The sequence below is a fragment of the Salmo salar genome, chromosome ssa27 (assembly GCF_905237065.1).
Source record: "Salmo salar chromosome ssa27, Ssal_v3.1, whole genome shotgun sequence".
NCBI classification, from domain to species: Eukaryota; Metazoa; Chordata; class Actinopteri; order Salmoniformes; family Salmonidae; genus Salmo; species Salmo salar.
Window position 1 is genome coordinate 17,393,438 of NC_059468.1, and position 8,475 is coordinate 17,401,912.

The 8,475-nt window shown below is 43.1% G+C and overlaps 1 long non-coding RNA gene across 1 annotated transcript; it reads left to right on the forward strand.

Moving 5' to 3' along the window:
- Positions 1-4,141: 4,141 nt before the first annotated feature.
- LOC106588607 (uncharacterized) lies at positions 4,142-8,185 on the forward strand. Its single transcript, XR_001324678.2, has 3 exons — positions 4,142-4,454; positions 4,549-4,742; positions 6,493-8,185. It is a non-coding gene; the product is annotated as an uncharacterized lncRNA (long non-coding RNA).
- The last annotated feature ends 290 nt before the right edge of the window (positions 8,186-8,475 follow it).

Genomic DNA, 8,475 nt, shown 5'->3' on the forward strand with positions numbered 1-8,475 from the left:
TGACCATTCTGCCTGTCCTGACCCTGATTCTGACAGCCGTCCTGTATCTGCCTGACTCTGATTTGGATTACGACTTTTTGCCTGCCTTGACCTACCAATTACCTGCCCCTTGTATATTAAACCTCTTAGGGCTAGGGGGCAGCGTTCGGAAGTTTGGATGACTGACGTGCCCAAAGTAAACTGCCTGTTGCTCAGGCCCAGAAGCTAGGATATGCATATAATTGGCAGCATTGGATAGAAAACACTCTGAAGTTTCTAAAACTGTTAACATAATGTCCGTGAGTATAACAGAACAGATGTGGCAGGCGAGAATCCATCCGGAATTTCATTGCTAGTCTATGGGATATACAAATAAAAATGACCCAGATTGTAGTTCCTATGGCTTCCACTGGATGTCAACAGTCTTTAGAAAGGGTTTCAGGCTTGTTTTTTGAAAAATGAACGAGTAGTTGTAGTTTTTCCCAAGGCGTCTCTCATTAGAAAAGTAGTCTTGTTGAGCGCATGAATGAGGTGCCCGCTCTTCGTTATTTATCTTCCCTATTGAACATACTATTCTCCGTCTTAAATTGTATTGTTAATTTAGATATTAGAGTACCTGAGGATTAATTAGAAACATCGTTTGACTTGTTTGGACGAACTTTATCGGTAACTTTTTGGATTTCTTTGTGTGCATGTTAACCTCTATGGGCTAGGTGGGACGCTTGTGTCCCACCTACTCAACAGCCAGTGTAATCCCGTGGCGCGTTATTCAAATTCCTCAAAAATGCAAAAACTTCAATTTTTCAAACATATGACTATTTTACACCATTTTAAAGACAAGACTCTCGTTAATCTAACCACACTGTCCGATTTCAAAAAGGCTTTACAACGAAAGCAAAACATTAGATTATGTCAGCAGAGTACCCAGCCAGAAATAATCAGACACCCATTTTTCAAGCTAGCATATAATGTCACATAAACCCAAACCACAGCTAAATGTAGCACTAACCTTTGATGATCTTCATCAGATGACAACCCTAGGACATTATGTTATACAATACATGCATGTTTTGTTCAATCATGTTCATATTTATATCAAAAACCAGCTTTTTACATTAGCATGTGACTAGCATGTGACTAGCATTCCCACCGAACACTGCCGGTGAATTGACTAAATTACTCACGATAAACGTTCACAAAAAGCATAACAATTATTTTAAGAATTATAGATACAGAACTCCTCTATGCACTCGATATGTCCGATTTTAAAATAGCTTTTCGGTGAAAGCACATTTTGCAATATTCTCAGTAGATAGCCCGGCATCACAGGGCTAGCTATTTAGACACCCAGCAAGTTTAGCACTCACCAAAGTCAGATTTACTATAAGAAAAATGTTATTACCTTTGCTGTCTTCGTCAGAATGCACTCCCAGGACTTCTACTTCAATAACAAATGTTGGTTTGGTTCAAAATAATCCATTGTTATATCCAAATAGCGGCGTTTTGTTCGTGCGTTCAAGACACTATCCGAAAGGGTAAATAAGGGTGACGAGCATGGCGCAATTCGTGACAAAAAAATTCTAAATATTCCATTACCGTACTTCGAAGCATGTCAACCGCTGTTTAAAATCAATTTTTATGCCATTTTTCTCTTAAAAAAGCGATAATATTCCGACCGGGAATCTGCGTTTAGGTAAACAGACGAAAGAAAATAAAGCATTCGGTCGACTCGGGCACGCGCCTAAGCCCATAGTACTCTGATCGGCCACTTGCCAAACACGATAAAGTGTTTCAGCCAGAGCCTGCCTCGATATCGTTCAGCTTTTTCCCTTGGCTCTGAGAGCCTATGGGAGCCGTAGGAAGTGTCACGTTATTGCAAAGATCCTCAGTCTTCAATAAAAAGAGCCAAGATGAAACACAACTTGTCAGACAGGCCACTTCCTGCATGGAATCTTCTCAGGTTTTGGCCTGCCATATGAGTTCTGTTATACTCACAGACACCATTCAAACAGTTTTAGAAACTTTAGGGTGTTTTCTATCCAAAGCCAATAATTATATGCATATTCTAGTTACTGGGCAGGAGTAGTAACCAGATTAAATCGGGTACGTTTTTTATCCGGCCGTGTCAATACTGCCCCCTAGCCCTAACAGGTTAAACTAGTGGATTACTGAAATCAAAGGCGCCAACTAAACAGACTTTTTTTGGATAGAAGGACTTTATTGAACAAATCGACCATTCATTGTGTAGCTGGGACCCTTGGGATTGCAAACAGAGGAAGATCTTCAAAGGTAAGTGATTTATTTAATCGCTATTTGTGATTTGTGTGATGCCTGTGCTGGTTGAAAAAGTATTTTGATGTGGGGCGCTGTCCTCAGATAATCGCATGCTATGCTTTCGCCGTAAAGCCTTTTTAAAATCTGACAACGTGGTGTAGGACATTTGTATGTTCATGTATGTTTAATATTACTATTTTGTCATTTGAATTTGGCGCGCTCCAACTTCACCGGATGTTGTCAATTTTTATCCCGCTAACGGGATCGGATCCCTAAGAGGTTTTAATAAACTCTGAGACTCGTACTATCCACCTCCTGTGTCTTCATCTGGGTCTTTGCCTGAGCCGTGATATTGTGAACTGGCCATGACTGACCCAGCAGACTCGGACAAGCTCCGCAACGCTGTCTCCTCCCAAGGAGCCACCATTGGATGACATAAGGAGTTACTGCAAACTCCATACCCTGGCAGAACGCAATGACCATGTGTTTAATACATTGCTGGAGTAATTCTGCTGATTCCTGACTAGGCAGCAAGCCACAACAGTAATCCCCCAGACTCTCATCAACCCCGCCACCAGCGGCACTTCCTCCCAGCCAACCCCGATGTCCCGAGAACCTTGCTTATCTCCTCCAGAGTGCTTCGCTGGAGATTTTGGAACCTGCTGGGCATTTCTCTCCCAGTGCTCCCTCATCTTTGAGCTGCAGCCTTCTTCGCTCCCTTTGGACCGCTCGAAGATAGCGTACTTGATAACGCTGATGTCCGGGAGGGCCCTCGTCTGGGCTATGGATGTGTCGGAGCAACAATCAACTGTTTGCCTCAGTCTGGAGGAGTTTGTGGCGGTTCTCTGAAAATGTTCAGATTCTCCGTTCAGATTCTCCCAGCAACTTTTAAAGGAAGAACCACTCTACAAAACAGAAAAGACACAGGACGTCTTATTTAATGAAAGTGGTTGCAGTCTGCCGTGAAGCTTTCATCCATGTATACAGGTAAGAGTCAGTTTGATATTATACGTTTCTAATTTTGTCCGAAAGTTGTTTTCATTGCAAGTTAAAGCTTGCTGTTTGCTAGATAGCTGAAGTTTGATGGCTGGATTGCTAGCTAACATTAAACCGTTAGTAATGTTTTCTCAGAATGACATTTCACATTGTTCGTTATAGCCTAATGTTAGCTAGCTAACGAGCTAACATTGAACCTATTTGGTTAACTTTATCTAGCTATGACAAGCGGTTTGTATTACTAGTACTCTGGATTGGGATTAGAGTTAATTGTTTAACTGGCTAGCTACATGCCTAAACAATAGACCCCAAGTTAAATCTTGCTGTTAGGTTGCTAGAGAACATTATGTGTATGAATCAAATCAAATCAATCTTTATTTGTCACATGCGCCAAATACAACAAGTGTGGACCTTACTGTGAAATGCTTACTTACAAGCCCTTAGCCAACAGTGCAGTTCAAAAAGAGTTAAGAAAATATTTACCAAATAAACTAAAGTAAAAAAGAATCAAAAGTAACACAATAAAATAACAATAACGAGAATATATACAGGGGGTACCGGTACTGAGTCAGTGTGCGTGGGTACAGGTTAATTTTGGTAATTTGTACATGTAGGTAGAGGTGAAGTGACTATGCATATATAAAAAACAGCGAATAGCAGCAGTGTACGAAACAAATGGAGGGGTGTCAATGTAAATAGTCCAGTGGCCATTTGATTAATTGTTCAGCAGTCTTATGACTTGGGGGTAGAAGCTGTTAAGGAGCCTTTTGGTCCTAGACTTGATGCTCCGGTACTGCTTGCCGTGTGATAGCAGAGAAAACAGTCTATGACTTGGGTGACTGGAGTCTCTGACAATTTTATGGGATTTCCTCTGACACCACCTCTGAACTGTGTGTAGTGATGTTTTCTCAGAATGAAAATATTTGTATCTGGAATTTGTCTTTCAGCATCAGTTGACCAGTCATAAAAAGAGAATGGTCTAATGCCTCCCATCAAAAAGAGAGCTAGCCCAAGGAAGCACAGTTTACACCTGAAGCATTAGGACTTGCAGCAAGTGGTGAACTTCATCAACTACGCAGATGATAATGCAATAGTATTACCAGGACGCCACCCAGGACACAAACACTTTGGTGGAAAGCTGCTGCCATCTCATGTGACAAAAGCAGCAGTGTTGCGTCTCTACAAGGAATCGATGACAACACTTGGTATGTAAAGCATCAACACGTTTTGATTATTTAATTGACCTCCAAAATGATTTGCACTACTTTTTTGATCTCACATTATTTCTGTATTTTCCAGAAGCTGTTATTAAGTCAGCCAAGCTGAAGAAGCAAGAGCAGCATCTCGTGCTTGTTCAGAATGAGTGGTCTGTCTACCAGAAGATGGTTATTGACTGCAAGACCACCTGTCAAGACCTGCAGTTGTCTATGGGGCCCTACTGAACCAGCAAGCAAGACATCAAGATGCATTACAGCTTTGATTTTGCTCAACAAGTAAGCAACATTTCCTCCTTTATACTGATTAAGGACATAGATGGATAGATAGATATACACCAAAATATATATATATATATATACACTGCTCAAAAAAATAAAGGGAACACTTAAACAACACAATGTAACTCCAAGTCAATCACTCTTCTGTGAAATCAAACTGTCCACTTAGGAAGCAACACTGATTTACAATCAATTTCACATGCTGTTGTGCAAATGGAATAGACAACAGGTGGAAATTATAGGCAATTAGCAAGACACCCCCAATAAAGGAGTGGTTCTGCAGGTGGTGACCACTTCTCAGTTCCTATGCTTCCTGGTTGATGTTTTGGTCACTTTTGAATGCTGGCGATGCTTTCACTCTATTGGTAGCATGAGACGGAGTCTACAACCCACACAAGTGGGTTGTAGACTCAGGTAGTGCAGCTCATCCAGGATGGCACATCAATGCGAGCTGTGGCAAGAAGGTTTGCTGTGTCTGTCAGCGTAGTGTCCAGAGCATGGAGGCGCTACCAGGAGACAGGCCAGTACATCAGGAGACGTGGAGGAGGCCGTAGGAGGGCAACAACCCAGCAGCAGGACCACTACCTCCGCCTTTGTGCAAGGAGGAGCAGGAGAAGCACTGCCAGAGCCCTGCAAAATGATCTCCAGCAGGCCAAAAATGTGCATGTGTCTGCTCAAACGGTCAGAAACAGACTCCATGAGGGTGGTATGAGGGCCCGACGTCCACAGGTGGGGGTTGTGCTTACAGCCCAACACCGTGCAGGACGTTTGGCATTTGCCAGAGAACATCAAGATTGGAAAATTCGCCACTGGCGCCCTGTGCTCTTCACAGATGAAAGCAGGTTCACACTGAGCACATGTGACAGACGTGACAGAGTCTGGAGACGCCGTGGAGAACGTTCTGCTGCCTGCAACATCCTCCAGCATGACCGGTTTGGCGGTGGGTCAGTCACGGTGTGGGGTGGCATTTCCTCCATGTGCTCGCCAGAGATAGCCTGACTGCCATTAGGTACCGAGATGAGATCATCAGACCCCTTGTGAGACCATATGCTGGTGCGGTTGGCCCTGGCTTCCTCCTAATGCAAGACAATGCTAGACCTCATGTGGCTGGAGTGTGTCAGCAGTTCCTGCAAGAAGAAGGCATTGATGCTATGGACTGGCCCGCCCATTCCCCAGACCTGAATCCAATTGAGCATATCTGGGACATCATGTCTCGCTCCATCCACCAACGCCATGTTGCACCACAGACTGTCCAGGAGTTGGCGGATGCTTTAGTCCAGGTCTGGGAGGAGATCCCTCAGGAGACCATCCGCCACCTCATCAGGAGCATGCCCAGGCATTGTAGGGAGGTCATACAGGCACGTGGAGGCCACACACACTACTGAGCCTCATTTTGACTTGTTTTAAGGACATTACATCAAAGTTGGATCAGCCTGTAGTGTGGTTTTCCACTTTAATTTTGAGTGTGACTCCAAATCCAGACCTCCATGGGTTGATAAATTGGATAGATTATTTTTGTGTGATTTTGTTGTCAGCACATTCAACTATGTAAAGAAAAAAGTATTTAATAAGATTATTTCATTCATTCAGATCTAGGATGTGTTATTTTAGTGTTCCCTTTATTTTTTTGAGCAGTGTATATATAATGGATAGTAGGCAAATACCTTTCACTGGCTGTGTAAAGACAGACTGACAGGGGTGAGACAATTAATTGTAATTTATCTTACTGTTCTTTTGTTGTTTGCAGGTGAAGTATGCTTCTGACCCTATACAGCCAGGTTCCATCTACTTTTTAACTCCTCGCAAGTGTGGCTTGTTTGGTGTCTGCTGCGAAGGAATACCACAACAAGTCAACTACTTGATTGATGAAGGATTGTCATCCAGCAAAAGTAGCAACGCAGAGCATCAACTACATGCAACATTTCTTCACCAACACATGTGGACCTGAATTGTGATACTGCAGTAGCCAAAACAAGAAAAAGTTAGTGCTCTGGTATTGTGCCTGGCGAACCATACACAAGCTCCACCACAGTCTGGACCTTCACTTCCTGATCACAGGCCACACCAAGTGTGCCCCCGACTGGTGCTTCGGCCTCATCAAGCAGCGCTTCCGAAATACCAGAGTGAACACTTTGTCTGAGATTGCTGGTGTTGTGAAGGACAGCACAGTGACAGGGGTCAACATCCCACAGCTGGTTGGACTGGAGGATGATACAGTGCTGATGGAAAGCTATGGCTGGCAACAACACCTGACTCCATACTTCAGGCCGCTGCCACAGATCAAGCAGTACCAGCACTTCAGGTGAAAATCATTTTCATTGCCTTGTATGTGTTTATTCTTCTTATATAAACTTGGGAGGTGAACTGATGTTGTGCAAGGTTGTAATGTCTTCTGAATTGTATTCCCTGATTTACAACTCCGATGCTCTGGAGCCTGGTGTTGTTGTCACCAAGGAGCGTTCGAACTCAGTCGGGACCAGGTTTCAACTGCTTTGCAACGCTGACATCCTTCCTCCCATAGATGGTCTGACTTTACAAGCACCACCTAGACTGGACACAGCTAGACAAACATATATTTTTGAGAAGATCAGGGAGTTTTGCGACAAAAAGGCTATGGGCATCACATGCCCTGCACCAAAGTCTGCAGTGTCTCTTTTCAAATGACTCTCTCCTAACACACACGCCATACGCTACATTTTTGGGGTATCCTGCTGCTCAGCCACTTTACCCGATTGTATGCATTGTATGCATATAACTACCTCGTCTATCACTGATATTGTTATTGATATTGTTCTTGTACATACTGTAGATTATTTTATTTATATTGACACTATCTATTTCTGATATTGCTACTATGCAAGTAACAATTTGGCTGTACCGTTTACACCTTCTGTAGAGACCCATCCACTTAGCAAGACTTGATATATTGATATGTAAAATGAATTTTGATATCTGTGGTCGTAACATGATTTTGTGACATACTACAAAATAGCATGTGACCGTATCAAGTGTCCACCACATAAGTATATGGCACATGCATCTGTTTATGTGTTGTACATGTGCACCTCACTCTGGCCTCAATTCAGGTTTTATGGCCTTATATATGGAATACTATGTGATAAGTGCATGTGTAACAGTATATAATGTGTCACGCCTGCTCCCGCTCCCCCTCCCTGGCGCTCGAACGTGCCCGGCTCCCCAGCATTACGCACTCCTGCCACCATCATTACGCACACCTGCTATCTGCCCCGTCATGCGCATCAGGGATTATTGGACTCATCTGGACTCAATCACCTCTGTCATTACCTCCCCTATATGTCTGGTTCCCCGCTCTGCTCCTGGCTTCAGCATTAATTGTCGTTTGTCGTTGTTTACCCGTGTGCTGACGCTGTTCCTGTTTTGTTACCTGTCTGTTCCTGAATAAATGTTGACTCCCCGTACCTGCTTCTCATCTCCAGCGTCAGTCATTACAATAAAGCAAGATAATGTACTGGTGTGAAGGCATTTGGGCAGTGGTGTAAAGTACTTCAGTAAAAGTACTTTGAAGTATTACTTAAGTATTTTTGGGGGATACCTGTACATTACTATTTATATTTATGGCAACTTTTACGTCACCACATTCCGAGAGAAAATAATGTACTTTTTACTTTTTACTCCATACATTTTCCCTGACACCCAAAAGTACTCGTTACATTTTGACAGGAAAATTGTACAATTCACACACTTATCA